The sequence below is a fragment of the Zeugodacus cucurbitae genome, chromosome 3, assembly GCF_028554725.1.
Source record: "Zeugodacus cucurbitae isolate PBARC_wt_2022May chromosome 3, idZeuCucr1.2, whole genome shotgun sequence".
Taxonomy (NCBI): domain Eukaryota; kingdom Metazoa; phylum Arthropoda; class Insecta; order Diptera; family Tephritidae; genus Zeugodacus; species Zeugodacus cucurbitae.
The window spans coordinates 56,282,803-56,301,016 of NC_071668.1; the positions used below are offsets into that span (position 1 = coordinate 56,282,803).

The window sequence follows — 18,214 nt, forward strand, 5'->3', positions numbered from 1 at the left end:
AAAAGTTGTTGGGAGCCAACAACACGCGGTGTTCCCAAGCGGTCCCCCATCTAAGTACTAACCGCGCCCGCTATCCCGACGCTGCTTAATTTCGGTGATCGGACGAGAACCGATGTATTCAGCGTGGTATGGTCGTTGGCATATGGATTTCCTAGAATTCGTTATATGAGTAAACTACTCTTTCACGTAAGTGAGATTGGGACTATAGCCGGAGTAAAATTTCAGTTTTTATCCGGAGGCAAATTTGCACAGTCTCTTCATCACAGCCATCAGCTGTTCAACAGTTAAGCTCTTATTTCGCTATTTCGCATTTAAAATATATGTATTTCTTTAATTGATATTATCTTTTAAATGTATCTGCAAGTTTGCAGATACAATATCTAATCCTATTTCTCATAATACCGCGCATAGTGACTCACAAAACGTAGTAGATACTATTTAACACTCTAATGTACTGGCTTATTTTAGATACTTAGATACTTTTTTTTGCTTACTATCTACCTTCGTATTCCGATACTTGTGCAATGTTGTGTATACTGCCCAAAAAAAAATATGAGACTTTCTGAAAAAAAAAAATAAAAAAACAACAACAACTAGGAAAGTATTTAAAAACTTTGACAAAAAGGTAAAAAAGTTGTTGGGAGCCAACAACACGCGGTGTTCCCAAGCGGTCCCCCATCTAAGTACTAACCGCGCCCGCTATCCCGACGCTGCTTAATTTCGGTGATCGGACGAGAACCGATGTATTCAGCGTGGTATGGTCGTTGGCATATGGATTTCCTAGAATTCGTTATATGAGTAAACTACTCTTTCACGTAAGTGAGTTTGGGACTATAGCCGGAGTAAAATTTCAGTTTTCATCCGGAGGCAAATTTGCACAGTCTCTTCATCACAGCCATCAGCTGTTCAACAGTTAAGCTCTTATTTCGCTATTTCGCATTTAAAATATATGTATTTCTTTAATTGATATTATCTTTTAAATGTATCTGCAAGTTTGCAGATACAATATCTAATCCTATTTCCCATAATACCGCGCATAAGTGACTCACAAAACGTAGTAGATACTATTTAACACTCTAATGTACTGGCTTATTTTAGATACTTAGATACTTTTTTTTGCTTACTATCTACCTTCGTATTCCGATACTTGTGCAATGTTGTGTATACTGCCCAAACAAAAAAAATGAGACTTTCTGAAAAAAAAAAAAATAAAAAACAACAACAACTAGGAAAGTATTTAAAAACTTTGACAAAAAGGTAAAAAAGTTTTTGGGAGCCAACAACACGCGGTGTTCCCAAGCGGTCCCCCATCTAAGTACTAACCGCGCCCGCTATCCCGACGCTGCTTAATTTCGGTGATCGGACGAGAACCGATGTATTCAGCGTGGTATGGTCGTTGGCATATGGATTTCCTAGAATTCGTTATATGAGTAAACTACTCTTTCACGTAAGTGAGTTTGGGACTATAGCCGGAGTAAAATTTCAGTTTTCATCCGGAGGCAAATTTGCACAGTCTCTTCATCACAGCCATCAGCTGTTCAACAGTTAAGCTCTTATTTCGCTATTTCGCATTTAAAATATATGTATTTCTTTAATTGATATTATCTTTTAAATGTATCTGCAAGTTTGCAGATACAATATCTAATCCTATTTCTCATAATACCGCGCATAGTGACTCACAAAACGTAGTAGATACTATTTAACACTCTAATGTACTGGCTTATTTTAGATACTTAGATACTTTTTTTTGCTTACTATCTACCTTCGTATTCCGATACTTGTGCAATGTTGTGTATACTGCCCAAAAAAAAAATGAGACTTTCTGAAAAAAAAAAATAAAAAAACAACAACAACTAGGAAAGTATTTAAAAACTTTGACAAAAAGGTAAAAAAGTTGTTGGGAGCCAACAACACGCGGTGTTCCCAAGCGGTCCCCCATCTAAGTACTAACCGCGCCCGCTATCCCGACGCTGCTTAATTTCGGTGATCGGACGAGAACCGATGTATTCAGCGTGGTATGGTCGTTGGCATATGGATTTCCTAGAATTCGTTATATGAGTAAACTACTCTTTCACGTAAGTGAGATTGGGACTATAGCCGGAGTAAAATTTCAGTTTTTATCCGGAGGCAAATTTGCACAGTCTCTTCATCACAGCCATCAGCTGTTCAACAGTTAAGCTCTTATTTCGCTATTTCGCATTTAAAATATATGTATTTCTTTAATTGATATTATCTTTTAAATGTATCTGCAAGTTTGCAGATACAATATCTAATCCTATTTCCCATAATACCGCGCATAAGTGACTCACAAAACGTAGTAGATACTATATAACACTCTAATGTACTGGCTTATTTTAGATACTTAGATACTTTTTTTTGCTTACTATCTACCTTCGTATTCCGATACTTGTGCAATGTTGAGTATACTGCCCAAAAAAAATGAGACTTTCTGAAAAAAAAAAAAAAAATAAAAAACAACAACAACTAGGAAAGTATTTAAAAACTTTGACAAAAGGTAAAAAAAGTTGTTGGGAGCCAACAACACGCGGTGTTCCCAAGCGGTCCCCCATCTAAGTACTAACCGCGCCCGCTATCCCGACGCTGCTTAATTTCGGTGATCGGACGAGAACCGATGTATTCAGCGTGGTATGGTCGTTGGCATATGGATTTCCTAGAATTCGTTATATGAGTAAACTACTCTTTCACGTAAGTGAGATTGGGACTATAGCCGGAGTAAAATTTCAGTTTTTATCCGGAGGCAAATTTGCACAGTCTCTTCATCACAGCCATCAGCTGTTCAACAGTTAAGCTCTTATTTCGCTATTTCGCATTTAAAATATATGTATTTCTTTAATTGATATTATCTTTTAAATGTATCTGCAAGTTTGCAGATACAATATCTAATCCTATTTCTCATAATACCGCGCATAGTGACTCACAAAACGTAGTAGATACTATTTAACACTCTAATGTACTGGCTTATTTTAGATACTTAGATGCTTTTTTTGGCTTACTATCTACCTTCGTATTCCGATACTTGTGCAATGAGACTTTCTGAAAAAAAAAAAAAATAAAAAACAACAACAACTAGGAAAGTATTTAAAAACTTTGACAAAAAGGTAAAAAAGTTGTTGGGAGCCAACAACACGCGGTGTTCCCAAGCGGTCCCCCATCTAAGTACTAACCGCGCCCGCTATCCCGACGCTGCTTAATTTCGGTGATCGGACGAGAACCGATGTATTCAGCGTGGTATGGTCGTTGGCATATGGATTTCCTAGAATTCGTTATATGAGTAAACTACTCTTTCACGTAAGTGAGTTTGGGACTATAGCCGGAGTAAAATTTCAGTTTTTATCCGGAGGCAAATTTGCACAGTCTCTTCATCACAGCCATCAGCTGTTCAACAGTTAAGCTCTTATTTCGCTATTTCGCATTTAAAATATATGTATTTCTTTAATTGATATTATCTTTTAAATGTATCTGCAAGTTTGCAGATACAATATCTAATCCTATTTCCCATAATACCGCGCATAAGTGACTCACAAAACGTAGTAGATACTATATAACACTCTAATGTACTGGCTTATTTTAGATACTTAGATGCTTTTTTTTTGCTTACTATCTACCTTCGTATTCCGATACTTGTGCAATGTTGAGTATACTGCCCAAAAAAAATGAGACTTTCTGAAAAAAAAAAAAAAATAAAAAACAACAACAACTAGGAAAGTATTTAAAAACTTTGACAAAAGGTAAAAAAAGTTGTTGGGAGCCAACAACACGCGGTGTTCCCAAGCGGTCCCCCATCTAAGTACTAACCGCGCCCGCTATCCCGACGCTGCTTAATTTCGGTGATCGGACGAGAACCGATGTATTCAGCGTGGTATGGTCGTTGGCATATGGATTTCCTAGAATTCGTTATATGAGTAAACTACTCTTTCACGTAAGTGAGATTGGGACTATAGCCGGAGTAAAATTTCAGTTTTTATCCGGAGGCAAATTTGCACAGTCTCTTCATCACAGCCATCAGCTGTTCAACAGTTAAGCTCTTATTTCGCTATTTCGCATTTAAAATATATGTATTTCTTTAATTGATATTATCTTTTAAATGTATCTGCAAGTTTGCAGATACAATATCTAATCCTATTTCTCATAATACCGCGCATAGTGACTCACAAAACGTAGTAGATACTATTTAACACTCTAATGTACTGGCTTATTTTAGATACTTAGATACTTTTTTTTGCTTACTATCTACCTTCGTATTCCGATACTTGTGCAATGTTGTGTATACTGCCCAAAAAAAAATATGAGACTTTCTGAAAAAAAAATAAAAAAACAACAACAACTAGGAAAATATTTAAAAACTTTGACAAAAAGGTAAAAAAGTTGTTGGGAGCCAACAACACGCGGTGTTCCCAAGCGGTCCCCCATCTAAGTACTAACCGCGCCCGCTATCCCGACGCTGCTTAATTTCGGTGATCGGACGAGAACCGATGTATTCAGCGTGGTATGGTCGTTGGCATATGGATTTCCTAGAATTCGTTATATGAGTAAACTACTCTTTCACGTAAGTGAGTTTGGGACTATAGCCGGAGTAAAATTTCAGTTTTCATCCGGAGGCAAATTTGCACAGTCTCTTCATCACAGCCATCAGCTGTTCAACAGTTAAGCTCTTATTTCGCTATTTCGCATTTAAAATATATGTATTTCTTTAATTGATATTATCTTTTAAATGTATCTGCAAGTTTACAGATACAATATCTAATCCTATTTCTCATAATACCGCGCATAGTGACTCACAAAACGTAGTAGATACTATTTAACACTCTAATGTACTGGCTTATTTTAGATACTTAGATACTTTTTTTTGCTTACTATCTACCTTCGTATTCCGATACTTGTGCAATGTTGTGTATACTGCCCAAAAAAAAAAATGAGACTTTCTGAAAAAAAAAAAAAATAAAAAAACAACAACAACTAGGAAAGTATTTAAAAACTTTGACAAAAAGGTAAAAAAGTTGTTGGGAGCCAACAACACGCGGTGTTCCCAAGCGGTCCCCCATCTAAGTACTAACCGCGCCCGCTATCCCGACGCTGCTTAATTTCGGTGATCGGACGAGAACCGATGTATTCAGCGTGGTATGGTCGTTGGCATATGGATTTCCTAGAATTCGTTATATGAGTAAACTACTCTTTCACGTAAGTGAGATTGGGACTATAGCCGGAGTAAAATTTCAGTTTTTATCCGGAGGCAAATTTGCACAGTCTGTTCATCACAGCCATCAGCTGTTCAACAGTTAAGCTCTTATTTCGCTATTTCGCATTTAAAATATATGTATTTCTTTAATTGATATTATCTTTTAAATGTATCTGCAAGTTTGCAGATACAATATCTAATCCTATTTCTCATAATACCGCGCATAGTGACTCACAAAACGTAGTAGATACTATTTAACACTCTAATGTACTGGCTTATTTTAGATACTTAGATGCTTTTTTTGCTTACTATCTACCTTCGTATTCCGATACTTGTGCAATGAGACTTTCTGAAAAAAAAAAAAATAAAAAACAACAACAACTAGGAAAGTATTTAAAAACTTTGACAAAAAGGTAAAAAAGTTGTTGGGAGCCAACAACACGCGGTGTTCCCAAGCGGTCCCCCATCTAAGTACTAACCGCGCCCGCTATCCCGACGCTGCTTAATTTCGGTGATCGGACGAGAACCGATGTATTCAGCGTGGTATGGTCGTTGGCATATGGATTTCCTAGAATTCGTTATATGAGTAAACTACTCTTTCACGTAAGTGAGTTTGGGACTATAGCCGGAGTAAAATTTCAGTTTTTATCCGGAGGCAAATTTGCACAGTCTCTTCATCACAGCCATCAGCTGTTCAACAGTTAAGCTCTTATTTCGCTATTTCGCATTTAAAATATATGTATTTCTTTAATTGATATTATCTTTTAAATGTATCTGCAAGTTTGCAGATACAATATCTAATCCTATTTCCCATAATACCGCGCATAAGTGACTCACAAAACGTAGTAGATACTATATAACACTCTAATGTACTGGCTTATTTTAGATACTTAGATGCTTTTTTTTGCTTACTATCTACCTTCGTATTCCGATACTTGTGCAATGTTGAGTATACTGCCCAAAAAAAATGAGACTTTCTGAAAAAAAAAAAAAAAAAAAACAACAACAACTAGGAAAGTATTTAAAAACTTTGACAAAAGGTAAAAAAAGTTGTTGGGAGCCAACAACACGCGGTGTTCCCAAGCGGTCCCCCATCTAAGTACTAACCGCGCCCGCTATCCCGACGCTGCTTAATTTCGGTGATCGGACGAGAACCGATGTATTCAGCGTGGTATGGTCGTTGGCATATGGATTTCCTAGAATTCGTTATATGAGTAAACTACTCTTTCACGTAAGTGAGATTGGGACTATAGCCGGAGTAAAATTTCAGTTTTTATCCGGAGGCAAATTTGCACAGTCTCTTCATCACAGCCATCAGCTGTTCAACAGTTAAGCTCTTATTTCGCATTTAAAATATATGTATTTCTTTAATTGATATTATCTTTTAAATGTATCTGCAAGTTTGCAGATACAATATCTAATCCTATTTCTCATAATACCGCGCATAGTGACTCACAAAACGTAGTAGATACTATTTAACACTCTAATGTACTGGCTTATTTTAGATACTTAGATACTTTTTTTTGCTTACTATCTACCTTCGTATTCCGATACTTGTGCAATGTTGAGTATACTGCCCAAAAAAAATGAGACTTTCTGAAAAAAAAAAAATAAAAAACAACAACAACTAGGAAAGTATTTAAAAACTTTGACAAAAAGGTAAAAAAGTTGTTGGGAGCCAACAACACGCGGTGTTCCCAAGCGGTCCCCCATCTAAGTACTAACGCGCCCGCTATCCCGACGCTGCTTAATTTCGGTGATCGGACGAGAACCGATGTATTCAGCGTGGTATGGTCGTTGGCATATGGATTTCCTAGAATTCGTTATATGAGTAAACTACTCTTTCACGTAAGTGAGTTTGGGACTATAGCCGGAGTAAAATTTCAGTTTTCATCCGGAGGCAAATTTGCACAGTCTCTTCATCACAGCCATCAGCTGTTCAACAGTTAAGCTCTTATTTCGCTATTTCGCATTTAAAATATATGTATTTCTTTAATTGATATTATCTTTTAAATGTATCTGCAAGTTTGCAGATACAATATCTAATCCTATTTCTCATAATACCGCGCATAGTGACTCACAAAACGTAGTAGATACTATTTAACACTCTAATGTACTGGCTTATTTTAGATACTTAGATACTTTTTTTTGCTTACTATCTACCTTCGTATTCCGATACTTGTGCAATGTTGTGTATACTGCCCAAAAAAAAAAGAGACTTTCTGAAAAAAAAAAATAAAAAACAACAACAACTAGGAAAGTATTTAAAAACTTTGACAAAAAGGTAAAAAAGTTGTTGGGAGCCAACAACACGCGGTGTTCCCAAGCGGTCCCCCATCTAAGTACTAACCGCGCCCGCTATCCCGACGCTGCTTAATTTCGGTGATCGGACGAGAACCGATGTATTCAGCGTGGTATGGTCGTTGGCATATGGATTTCCTAGAATTCGTTATATGAGTAAACTACTCTTTCACGTAAGTGAGATTGGGACTATAGCCGGAGTAAAATTTCAGTTTTTATCCGGAGGCAAATTTGCACAGTCTCTTCATCACAGCCATCAGCTGTTCAACAGTTAAGCTCTTATTTCGCTATTTCGCATTTAAAATATATGTATTTCTTTAATTGATATTATCTTTTAAATGTATCTGCAAGTTTGCAGATACAATATCTAATCCTATTTCTCATAATACCGCGCATAGTGACTCACAAAACGTAGTAGATACTATTTAACACTCTAATGTACTGGCTTATTTTAGATACTTAGATGCTTTTTTTGGCTTACTATCTACCTTCGTATTCCGATACTTGTGCAATGAGACTTTCTGAAAAAAAAAAAATAAAAAACAACAACAACTAGGAAAGTATTTAAAAACTTTGACAAAAAGGTAAAAAAGTTGTTGGGAGCCAACAACACGCGGTGTTCCCAAGCGGTCCCCCATCTAAGTACTAACCGCGCCCGCTATCCCGACGCTGCTTAATTTCGGTGATCGGACGAGAACCGATGTATTCAGCGTGGTATGGTCGTTGGCATATGGATTTCCTAGAATTCGTTATATGAGTAAACTACTCTTTCACGTAAGTGAGTTTGGGACTATAGCCGGAGTAAAATTTCAGTTTTCATCCGGAGGCAAATTTGCACAGTCTCTTCATCACAGCCATCAGCTGTTCAACAGTTAAGCTCTTATTTCGCTATTTCGCATTTAAAATATATGTATTTCTTTAATTGATATTATCTTTTAAATGTATCTGCAAGTTTGCAGATACAATATCTAATCCTATTTCTCATAATACCGCGCATAGTGACTCACAAAACGTAGTAGATACTATTTAACACTCTAATGTACTGGCTTATTTTAGATACTTAGATACTTTTTTTTGCTTACTATCTACCTTCGTATTCCGATACTTGTGCAATGTTGTGTATACTGCCCAAAAAAAAAGAGACTTTCTGAAAAAAAAAAAATAAAAAACAACAACAACTAGGAAAGTATTTAAAAACTTTGACAAAAAGGTAAAAAAGTTGTTGGGAGCCAACAACACGCGGTGTTCCCAAGCGGTCCCCCATCTAAGTACTAACCGCGCCCGCTATCCCGACGCTGCTTAATTTCGGTGATCGGACGAGAACCGATGTATTCAGCGTGGTATGGTCGTTGGCATATGGATTTCCTAGAATTCGTTATATGAGTAAACTACTCTTTCACGTAAGTGAGATTGGGACTATAGCCGGAGTAAAATTTCAGTTTTTATCCGGAGGCAAATTTGCACAGTCTCTTCATCACAGCCATCAGCTGTTCAACAGTTAAGCTCTTATTTCGCTATTTCGCATTTAAAATATATGTATTTCTTTAATTGATATTATCTTTTAAATGTATCTGCAAGTTTGCAGATACAATATCTAATCCTATTTCTCATAATACCGCGCATAGTGACTCACAAAACGTAGTAGATACTATTTAACACTCTAATGTACTGGCTTATTTTAGATACTTAGATGCTTTTTTTGGCTTACTATCTACCTTCGTATTCCGATACTTGTGCAATGAGACTTTCTGAAAAAAAAAAAAAATAAAAAACAACAACAACTAGGAAAGTATTTAAAAACTTTGACAAAAAGGTAAAAAAGTTGTTGGGAGCCAACAACACGCGGTGTTCCCAAGCGGTCCCCCATCTAAGTACTAACCGCGCCCGCTATCCCGACGCTGCTTAATTTCGGTGATCGGACGAGAACCGATGTATTCAGCGTGGTATGGTCGTTGGCATATGGATTTCCTAGAATTCGTTATATGAGTAAACTACTCTTTCACGTAAGTGAGTTTGGGACTATAGCCGGAGTAAAATTTCAGTTTTTATCCGGAGGCAAATTTGCACAGTCTCTTCATCACAGCCATCAGCTGTTCAACAGTTAAGCTCTTATTTCGCTATTTCGCATTTAAAATATATGTATTTCTTTAATTGATATTATCTTTTAAATGTATCTGCAAGTTTGCAGATACAATATCTAATCCTATTTCCCATAATACCGCGTATAAGTGACTCACAAAACGTAGTAGATACTATATAACACTCTAATGTACTGGCTTATTTTAGATACTTAGATGCTTTTTTTTGCTTACTATCTACCTTCGTATTCCGATACTTGTGCAATGTTGAGTATACTGCCCAAAAAAAATGAGACTTTCTGAAAAAAAAAAAAAATAAAAAACAACAACAACTAGGAAAGTATTTAAAAACTTTGACAAAAGGTAAAAAAAGTTGTTGGGAGCCAACAACACGCGGTGTTCCCAAGCGGTCCCCCATCTAAGTACTAACCGCGCCCGCTATCCCGACGCTGCTTAATTTCGGTGATCGGACGAGAACCGATGTATTCAGCGTGGTATGGTCGTTGGCATATGGATTTCCTAGAATTCGTTATATGAGTAAACTACTCTTTCACGTAAGTGAGATTGGGACTATAGCCGGAGTAAAATTTCAGTTTTTATCCGGAGGCAAATTTGCACAGTCTCTTCATCACAGCCATCAGCTGTTCAACAGTTAAGCTCTTATTTCGCTATTTCGCATTTAAAATATATGTATTTCTTTAATTGATATTATCTTTTAAATGTATCTGCAAGTTTGCAGATACAATATCTAATCCTATTTCTCATAATACCGCGCATAGTGACTCACAAAACGTAGTAGATACTATTTAACACTGTAATGTACTGGCTTATTTTAGATACTTAGATACTTTTTTTTGCTTACTATCTACCTTCGTATTCCGATACTTGTGCAATGTTGTGTATACTGCCCAAAAAAAAAATATGAGACTTTCTGAAAAAAAAAAATAAAAAAACAACAACAACTAGGAAAGTATTTAAAAACTTTGACAAAAAGGTAAAAAAGTTGTTGGGAGCCAACAACACGCGGTGTTCCCAAGCGGTCCCCCATCTAAGTACTAACCGCGCCCGCTATCCCGACGCTGCTTAATTTCGGTGATCGGACGAGAACCGATGTATTCAGCGTGGTATGGTCGTTGGCATATGGATTTCCTAGAATTCGTTATATGAGTAAACTACTCTTTCACGTAAGTGAGTTTGGGACTATAGCCGGAGTAAAATTTCAGTTTTCATCCGGAGGCAAATTTGCACAGTCTCTTCATCACAGCCATCAGCTGTTCAACAGTTAAGCTCTTATTTCGCTATTTCGCATTTAAAATATATGTATTTCTTTAATTGATATTATCTTTTAAATGTATCTGCAAGTTTGCAGATACAATATCTAATCCTATTTCTCATAATACCGCGCATAGTGACTCACAAAACGTAGTAGATACTATTTAACACTCTAATGTACTGGCTTATTTTAGATACTTAGATACTTTTTTTTGCTTACTATCTACCTTCGTATTCCGATACTTGTGCAATGAGACTTTCTGAAAAAAAAATAAAAAACAACAACAACTAGGAAAGTATTTAAAAACTTTGACAAAAAGGTAAAAAAGTTGTTGGGAGCCAACAACACGCGGTGTTCCCAAGCGGTCCCCCATCTAAGTACTAACCGCGCCCGCTATCCCGACGCTGCTTAATTTCGGTGATCGGACGAGAACCGATGTATTCAGCGTGGTATGGTCGTTGGCATATGGATTTCCTAGAATTCGTTATATGAGTAAACTACTCTTTCACGTAAGTGAGTTTGGGACTATAGCCGGAGTAAAATTTCAGTTTTTATCCGGAGGCAAATTTGCACAGTCTCTTCATCACAGCCATCAGCTGTTCAACAGTTAAGCTCTTATTTCGCTATTTCGCATTTAAAATATATGTATTTCTTTAATTGATATTATCTTTTAAATGTATCTGCAAGTTTGCAGATACAATATCTAATCCTATTTCTCATAATACCGCGCATAGTGACTCACAAAACGTAGTAGATACTATTTAACACTCTAATGTACTGGCTTATTTTAGATACTTAGATGCTTTTTTTGGCTTACTATCTACCTTCGTATTCCGATACTTGTGCAATGAGACTTTCTGAAAAAAAAAAAAATAAAAAACAACAACAACTAGGAAAGTATTTAAAAACTTTGACAAAAAGGTAAAAAAGTTGTTGGGAGCCAACAACACGCGGTGTTCCCAAGCGGTCCCCCATCTAAGTACTAACCGCGCCCGCTATCCCGACGCTGCTTAATTTCGGTGATCGGACGAGAACCGATGTATTCAGCGTGGTATGGTCGTTGGCATATGGATTTCCTAGAATTCGTTATATGAGTAAACTACTCTTTCACGTAAGTGAGTTTGGGACTATAGCCGGAGTAAAATTTCAGTTTTTATCCGGAGGCAAATTTGCACAGTCTCTTCATCACAGCCATCAGCTGTTCAACAGTTAAGCTCTTATTTCGCTATTTCGCATTTAAAATATATGTATTTCTTTAATTGATATTATCTTTTAAATGTATCTGCAAGTTTGCAGATACAATATCTAATCCTATTTCTCATAATACCGCGCATAGTGACTCACAAAACGTAGTAGATACTATTTAACACTCTAATGTACTGGCTTATTTTAGATACTTAGATGCTTTTTTTGGCTTACTATCTACCTTCGTATTCCGATACTTGTGCAATGAGACTTTCTGAAAAAAAAAATAAAAAAACAACAACAACTAGGAAAGTATTTAAAAACTTTGACAAAAAGGTAAAAAAGTTGTTGGGAGCCAACAACACGCGGTGTTCCCAAGCGGTCCCCCATCTAAGTACTAACCGCGCCCGCTATCCCGACGCTGCTTAATTTCGGTGATCGGACGAGAACCGATGTATTCAGCGTGGTATGGTCGTTGGCATATGGATTTCCTAGAATTCGTTATATGAGTAAACTACTCTTTCACGTAAGTGAGTTTGGGACTATAGCCGGAGTAAAATTTCAGTTTTTATCCGGAGGCAAATTTGCACAGTCTCTTCATCACAGCCATCAGCTGTTCAACAGTTAAGCTCTTATTTCGCTATTTCGCATTTAAAATATATGTATTTCTTTAATTGATATTATCTTTTAAATGTATCTGCAAGTTTGCAGATACAATATCTAATCCTATTTCCCATAATACCGCGCATAAGTGACTCACAAAACGTAGTAGATACTATATAACACTCTAATGTACTGGCTTATTTTAGATACTTAGATGCTTTTTTTTGCTTACTATCTACCTTCGTATTCCGATACTTGTGCAATGAGACTTTCTGAAAAAAAAATAAATAAAAAACAACAACAACTAGGAAAGTATTTAAAAACTTTGACAAAAAGGTAAAAAAGTTGTTGGGAGCCAACAACACGCGGTGTTCCCAAGCGGTCCCCCATCTAAGTACTAACCGCGCCCGCTATCCCGACGCTGCTTAATTTCGGTGATCGGACGAGAACCGATGTATTCAGCGTGGTATGGTCGTTGGCATATGGATTTCCTAGAATTCGTTATATGAGTAAACTACTCTTTCACGTAAGTGAGATTGGGACTATAGCCGGAGTAAAATTTCAGTTTTTATCCGGAGGCAAATTTGCACAGTCTCTTCATCACAGCCATCAGCTGTTCAACAGTTAAGCTCTTATTTCGCTATTTCGCATTTAAAATATATGTATTTCTTTAATTGATATTATCTTTTAAATGTATCTGCAAGTTTGCAGATACAATATCTAATCCTATTTCTCATAATACCGCGCATAGTGACTCACAAAACGTAGTAGATACTATTTAACACTCTAATGTACTGGCTTATTTTAGATACTTAGATGCTTTTTTTGGCTTACTATCTACCTTCGTATTCCGATACTTGTGCAATGAGACTTTCTGAAAAAAAAATAAATAAAAAACAACAACAACTAGGAAAGTATTTAAAAACTTTGACAAAAAGGTAAAAAAGTTGTTGGGAGCCAACAACACGCGGTGTTCCCAAGCGGTCCCCCATCTAAGTACTAACCGCGCCCGCTATCCCGACGCTGCTTAATTTCGGTGATCGGACGAGAACCGATGTATTCAGCGTGGTATGGTCGTTGGCATATGGGTTTCCTAGAATTCGTTATATGAGTAAACTACTCTTTCACGTAAGTGAGATTGGGACTATAGCCGGAGTAAAATTTCAGTTTTTATCCGGAGGCAAATTTGCACAGTCTCTTCATCACAGCCATCAGCTGTTCAACAGTTAAGCTCTTATTTCGCTATTTCGCATTTAAAATATATGTATTTCTTTAATTGATATTATCTTTTAAATGTATCTGCAAGTTTGCAGATACAATATCTAATCCTATTTCTCATAATACCGCGCATAGTGACTCACAAAACGTAGTAGATACTATTTAACATTCTAATGTACTGGCTTATTTTAGATACTTAGATGCTTTTTTTGGCTTACTATCTACCTTCGTATTCCGATACTTGTGCAATGAGACTTTCTGAAAAAAAAAATAAATAAAAAACAACAACAACTAGGAAAGTATTTAAAAACTTTGACAAAAAGGTAAAAAAGTTGTTGGGAGCCAACAACACGCGGTGTTCCCAAGCGGTCCCCCATCTAAGTACTAACCGCGCCCGCTATCCCGACGCTGCTTAATTTCGGTGATCGGACGAGAACCGATGTATTCAGCGTGGTATGGTCGTTGGCATATGGATTTCCTAGAATTCGTTATATGAGTAAACTACTCTTTCACGTAAGTGAGTTTGGGACTATAGCCGGAGTAAAATTTCAGTTTTTATCCGGAGGCAAATTTGCACAGTCTCTTCATCACAGCCATCAGCTGTTCAACAGTTAAGCTCTTATTTCGCTATTTCGCATTTAAAATATATGTATTTCTTTAATTGATATTATCTTTTAAATGTATCTGCAAGTTTGCAGATACAATATCTAATCCTATTTCCCATAATACCGCGCATAAGTGACTCACAAAACGTAGTAGATACTATATAACACTCTAATGTACTGGCTTATTTTAGATACTTAGATGCTTTTTTTTGCTTACTATCTACCTTCGTATTCCGATACTTGTGCAATGTTGAGTATACTGCCCAAAAAAAATGAGACTTTCTGAAAAAAAAAAAAAATAAAAAACAACAACAACTAGGAAAGTATTTAAAAACTTTGACAAAAGGTAAAAAAAGTTGTTGGGAGCCAACAACACGCGGTGTTCCCAAGCGGTCCCCCTTCTAAGTACCAACCGCGCCCGACGCTGCTTAATTTCGGTGATCGGACGAGAACCGATGTATTCAGCGTGGTATGGTCGTTGGCATATGGATTTCCTAGAATTCGTTATATGAGTAAACTACTCTTTCACGTAAGTGAGTTTGGGACTATAGCCGGAGTAAAATTTCAGTTTTCATCCGGAGGCAAATTTGCACAGTCTCTTCATCACAGCCATCAGCTGTTCAACAGTTAAGCTCTTATTTCGCTATTTCGCATTTAAAATATATGTATTTCTTTAATTGATATTATCTTTTAAATGTATCTGCAAGTTTGCAGATACAATATCTAATCCTATTTCTCATAATACCGCGCATAGTGACTCACAAAACGTAGTAGATACTATTTAACACTCTAATGTACTGGCTTATTTTAGATACTTAGATACTTTTTTTTGCTTACTATCTACCTTCGTATTCCGATACTTGTGCAATGTTGTGTATACTGCCCAAAAAAAAAGAGACTTTCTGAAAAAAAAAAAATAAAAAACAACAACAACTAGGAAAGTATTTAAAAACTTTGACAAAAAGGTAAAAAAGTTGTTGGGAGCCAACAACACGCGGTGTTCCCAAGCGGTCCCCCATCTAAGTACTAACCGCGCCCGCTATCCCGACGCTGCTTAATTTCGGTGATCGGACGAGAACCGATGTATTCAGCGTGGTATGGTCGTTGGCATATGGATTTCCTAGAATTCGTTATATGAGTAAACTACTCTTTCACGTAAGTGAGATTGGGACTATAGCCGGAGTAAAATTTCAGTTTTTATCCGGAGGCAAATTTGCACAGTCTCTTCATCACAGCCATCAGCTGTTCAACAGTTAAGCTCTTATTTCGCTATTTCGCATTTAAAATATATGTATTTCTTTAATTGATATTATCTTTTAAATGTATCTGCAAGTTTGCAGATACAATATCTAATCCTATTTCTCATAATACCGCGCATAGTGACTCACAAAACGTAGTAGATACTATTTAACACTCTAATGTACTGGCTTATTTTAGATACTTAGATGCTTTTTTTGGCTTACTATCTACCTTCGTATTCCGATACTTGTGCAATGAGACTTTCTGAAAAAAAAAAAAAATAAAAAACAACAACAACTAGGAAAGTATTTAAAAACTTTGACAAAAAGGTAAAAAAGTTGTTGGGAGCCAACAACACGCGGTGTTCCCAAGCGGTCCCCCATCTAAGTACTAACCGCGCCCGCTATCCCGACGCTGCTTAATTTCGGTGATCGGACGAGAACCGATGTATTCAGCGTGGTATGGTCGTTGGCATATGGATTTCCTAGAATTCGTTATATGAGTAAACTACTCTTTCACGTAAGTGAGATTGGGACTATAGCCGGAGTAAAATTTCAGTTTTTATCCGGAGGCAAATTTGCACAGTCTCTTCATCACAGCCATCAGCTGTTCAACAGTTAAGCTCTTATTTCGCTATTTCGCATTTAAAATATATGTATTTCTTTAATTGATATTATCTTTTAAATGTATCTGCAAGTTTGCAGATACAATATCTAATCCTATTTCTCATAATACCGCGCATAGTGACTCACAAAACGTAGTAGATACTATTTAACACTCTAATGTACTGGCTTATTTTAGATACTTAGATACTTTTTTTTGCTTACTATCTACCTTCGTATTCCGATACTTGTGCAATGTTGTGTATACTGCCCAAAAAAAAATATGAGACTTTCTGAAAAAAAAAAATAAAAAAACAACAACAACTAGGAAAGTATTTAAAAACTTTGACAAAAAGGTAAAAAAGTTGTTGGGAGCCAACAACACGCGGTGTTCCCAAGCGGTCCCCCATCTAAGTACTAACCGCGCCCGCTATCCCGACGCTGCTTAATTTCGGTGATCGGACGAGAACCGATGTATTCAGCGTGGTATGGTCGTTGGCATATGGATTTCCTAGAATTCGTTATATGAGTAAACTACTCTTTCACGTAAGTGAGTTTGGGACTATAGCCGGAGTAAAATTTCAGTTTTTATCCGGAGGCAAATTTGCACAGTCTCTTCATCACAGCCATCAGCTGTTCAACAGTTAAGCTCTTATTTCGCTATTTCGCATTTAAAATATATGTATTTCTTTAATTGATATTATCTTTTAAATGTATCTGCAAGTTTGCAGATACAATATCTAATCCTATTTCCCATAATACCGCGCATAAGTGACTCACAAAACGTAGTAGATACTATATAACACTCTAATGTACTGGCTTATTTTAGATACTTAGATGCTTTTTTTTGCTTACTATCTACCTTCGTATTCCGATACTTGTGCAATGTTGAGTATACTGCCCAAAAAAAATGAGACTTTCTGAAAAAAAAAAATAAAAAACAACAACAACTAGGAAAGTATTTAAAAACTTTGACAAAAGGTAAAAAAAGTTGTTGGGAGCCAACAACACGCGGTGTTCCCAAGCGGTCCCCCATCTAAGTACTAACCGCGCCCGCTATCCCGACGCTGCTTAATTTCGGTGATCGGACGAGAACCGATGTATTCAGCGTGGTATGGTCGTTGGCATATGGATTTCCTAGAATTCGTTATATGAGTAAACTACTCTTTCACGTAAGTGAGATTGGGACTATAGCCGGAGTAAAATTTCAGTTTTTATCCGGAGGCAAATTTGCACAGTCTCTTCATCACAGCCATCAGCTGTTCAACAGTTAAGCTCTTATTTCGCTATTTCGCATTTAAAATATATGTATTTCTTTAATTGATATTATCTTTTAAATGTATCTGCAAGTTTGCAGATACAATATCTAATCCTATTTCTCATAATACCGCGCATAGTGACTCACAAAACGTAGTAGATACTATTTAACACTCTAATGTACTGGCTTATTTTAGATACTTAGATACTTTTTTTTGCTTACTATCTACCTTCGTATTCCGATACTTGTGCAATGTTGTGTATACTGCCCAAAAAAAAATATGAGACTTTCTGAAAAAAAAAAATAAAAAAACAACAACAACTAGGAAAGTATTTAAAAACTTTGACAAAAAGGTAAAAAAGTTGTTGGGAGCCAACAACACGCGGTGTTCCCAAGCGGTCCCCCATCTAAGTACTAACCGCGCCCGCTATCCCGACGCTGCTTAATTTCGGTGATCGGACGAGAACCGATGTATTCAGCGTGGTATGGTCGTTGGCATATGGATTTCCTAGAATTCGTTATATGAGTAAACTACTCTTTCACGTAAGTGAGTTTGGGACTATAGCCGGAGTAAAATTTCAGTTTTTATCCGGAGGCAAATTTGCACAGTCTCTTCATCACAGCCATCAGCTGTTCAACAGTTAAGCTCTTATTT

The 18,214-nt window shown here is 36.7% G+C and overlaps 1 non-coding gene and 29 pseudogenes across 1 annotated transcript; all 30 read right to left on the bottom strand.

The window, feature by feature from the left end:
• Positions 1-13: 13 nt before the first annotated feature.
• Positions 14-140, bottom strand: LOC128921039 (5S ribosomal RNA; annotated as a pseudogene).
• Positions 141-642: 502 nt separating this feature from the next.
• LOC128921040 (5S ribosomal RNA) lies at positions 643-769 on the bottom strand (annotated as a pseudogene).
• Positions 770-1,274: 505 nt separating this feature from the next.
• On the bottom strand, positions 1,275-1,401 carry LOC128921041 (5S ribosomal RNA; annotated as a pseudogene).
• A 501-nt stretch (positions 1,402-1,902) lies between these two features.
• LOC128921042 (5S ribosomal RNA) lies at positions 1,903-2,029 on the bottom strand (annotated as a pseudogene).
• A 504-nt stretch (positions 2,030-2,533) lies between these two features.
• Positions 2,534-2,660, bottom strand: LOC128921043 (5S ribosomal RNA; annotated as a pseudogene).
• A 476-nt stretch (positions 2,661-3,136) lies between these two features.
• LOC128921044 (5S ribosomal RNA) lies at positions 3,137-3,263 on the bottom strand (annotated as a pseudogene).
• Positions 3,264-3,767: 504 nt separating this feature from the next.
• LOC128921045 (5S ribosomal RNA) lies at positions 3,768-3,894 on the bottom strand (annotated as a pseudogene).
• A 500-nt stretch (positions 3,895-4,394) lies between these two features.
• On the bottom strand, positions 4,395-4,521 carry LOC128921046 (5S ribosomal RNA; annotated as a pseudogene).
• Positions 4,522-5,026: 505 nt separating this feature from the next.
• On the bottom strand, positions 5,027-5,153 carry LOC128921047 (5S ribosomal RNA; annotated as a pseudogene).
• Positions 5,154-5,627: 474 nt separating this feature from the next.
• On the bottom strand, positions 5,628-5,754 carry LOC128921048 (5S ribosomal RNA; annotated as a pseudogene).
• Positions 5,755-6,255: 501 nt separating this feature from the next.
• On the bottom strand, positions 6,256-6,382 carry LOC128921050 (5S ribosomal RNA; annotated as a pseudogene).
• Positions 6,383-6,873: 491 nt separating this feature from the next.
• Positions 6,874-6,999, bottom strand: LOC128920774 (5S ribosomal RNA; annotated as a pseudogene).
• A 499-nt stretch (positions 7,000-7,498) lies between these two features.
• LOC128921051 (5S ribosomal RNA) lies at positions 7,499-7,625 on the bottom strand (annotated as a pseudogene).
• Positions 7,626-8,099: 474 nt separating this feature from the next.
• Positions 8,100-8,226, bottom strand: LOC128921052 (5S ribosomal RNA; annotated as a pseudogene).
• Positions 8,227-8,725: 499 nt separating this feature from the next.
• On the bottom strand, positions 8,726-8,852 carry LOC128921053 (5S ribosomal RNA; annotated as a pseudogene).
• Positions 8,853-9,328: 476 nt separating this feature from the next.
• LOC128921054 (5S ribosomal RNA) lies at positions 9,329-9,455 on the bottom strand (annotated as a pseudogene).
• Positions 9,456-9,957: 502 nt separating this feature from the next.
• On the bottom strand, positions 9,958-10,084 carry LOC128921055 (5S ribosomal RNA; annotated as a pseudogene).
• A 503-nt stretch (positions 10,085-10,587) lies between these two features.
• On the bottom strand, positions 10,588-10,714 carry LOC128921056 (5S ribosomal RNA; annotated as a pseudogene).
• A 471-nt stretch (positions 10,715-11,185) lies between these two features.
• On the bottom strand, positions 11,186-11,312 carry LOC128921057 (5S ribosomal RNA; annotated as a pseudogene).
• Positions 11,313-11,787: 475 nt separating this feature from the next.
• On the bottom strand, positions 11,788-11,914 carry LOC128921058 (5S ribosomal RNA; annotated as a pseudogene).
• Positions 11,915-12,387: 473 nt separating this feature from the next.
• LOC128921059 (5S ribosomal RNA) lies at positions 12,388-12,514 on the bottom strand (annotated as a pseudogene).
• A 476-nt stretch (positions 12,515-12,990) lies between these two features.
• LOC128921061 (5S ribosomal RNA) lies at positions 12,991-13,117 on the bottom strand (annotated as a pseudogene).
• A 475-nt stretch (positions 13,118-13,592) lies between these two features.
• On the bottom strand, positions 13,593-13,719 carry LOC128921062 (5S ribosomal RNA; annotated as a pseudogene).
• A 476-nt stretch (positions 13,720-14,195) lies between these two features.
• LOC128921063 (5S ribosomal RNA) lies at positions 14,196-14,322 on the bottom strand (annotated as a pseudogene).
• Positions 14,323-14,824: 502 nt separating this feature from the next.
• On the bottom strand, positions 14,825-14,943 carry LOC128920721 (5S ribosomal RNA). Its single transcript, XR_008470680.1, has one exon. It is a non-coding gene; the product is annotated as a 5S ribosomal RNA (ribosomal RNA).
• A 499-nt stretch (positions 14,944-15,442) lies between these two features.
• On the bottom strand, positions 15,443-15,569 carry LOC128921064 (5S ribosomal RNA; annotated as a pseudogene).
• Positions 15,570-16,045: 476 nt separating this feature from the next.
• On the bottom strand, positions 16,046-16,172 carry LOC128921065 (5S ribosomal RNA; annotated as a pseudogene).
• Positions 16,173-16,674: 502 nt separating this feature from the next.
• Positions 16,675-16,801, bottom strand: LOC128921066 (5S ribosomal RNA; annotated as a pseudogene).
• A 499-nt stretch (positions 16,802-17,300) lies between these two features.
• LOC128921067 (5S ribosomal RNA) lies at positions 17,301-17,427 on the bottom strand (annotated as a pseudogene).
• Positions 17,428-17,929: 502 nt separating this feature from the next.
• LOC128921068 (5S ribosomal RNA) lies at positions 17,930-18,056 on the bottom strand (annotated as a pseudogene).
• Positions 18,057-18,214: the final 158 nt, after the last annotated feature.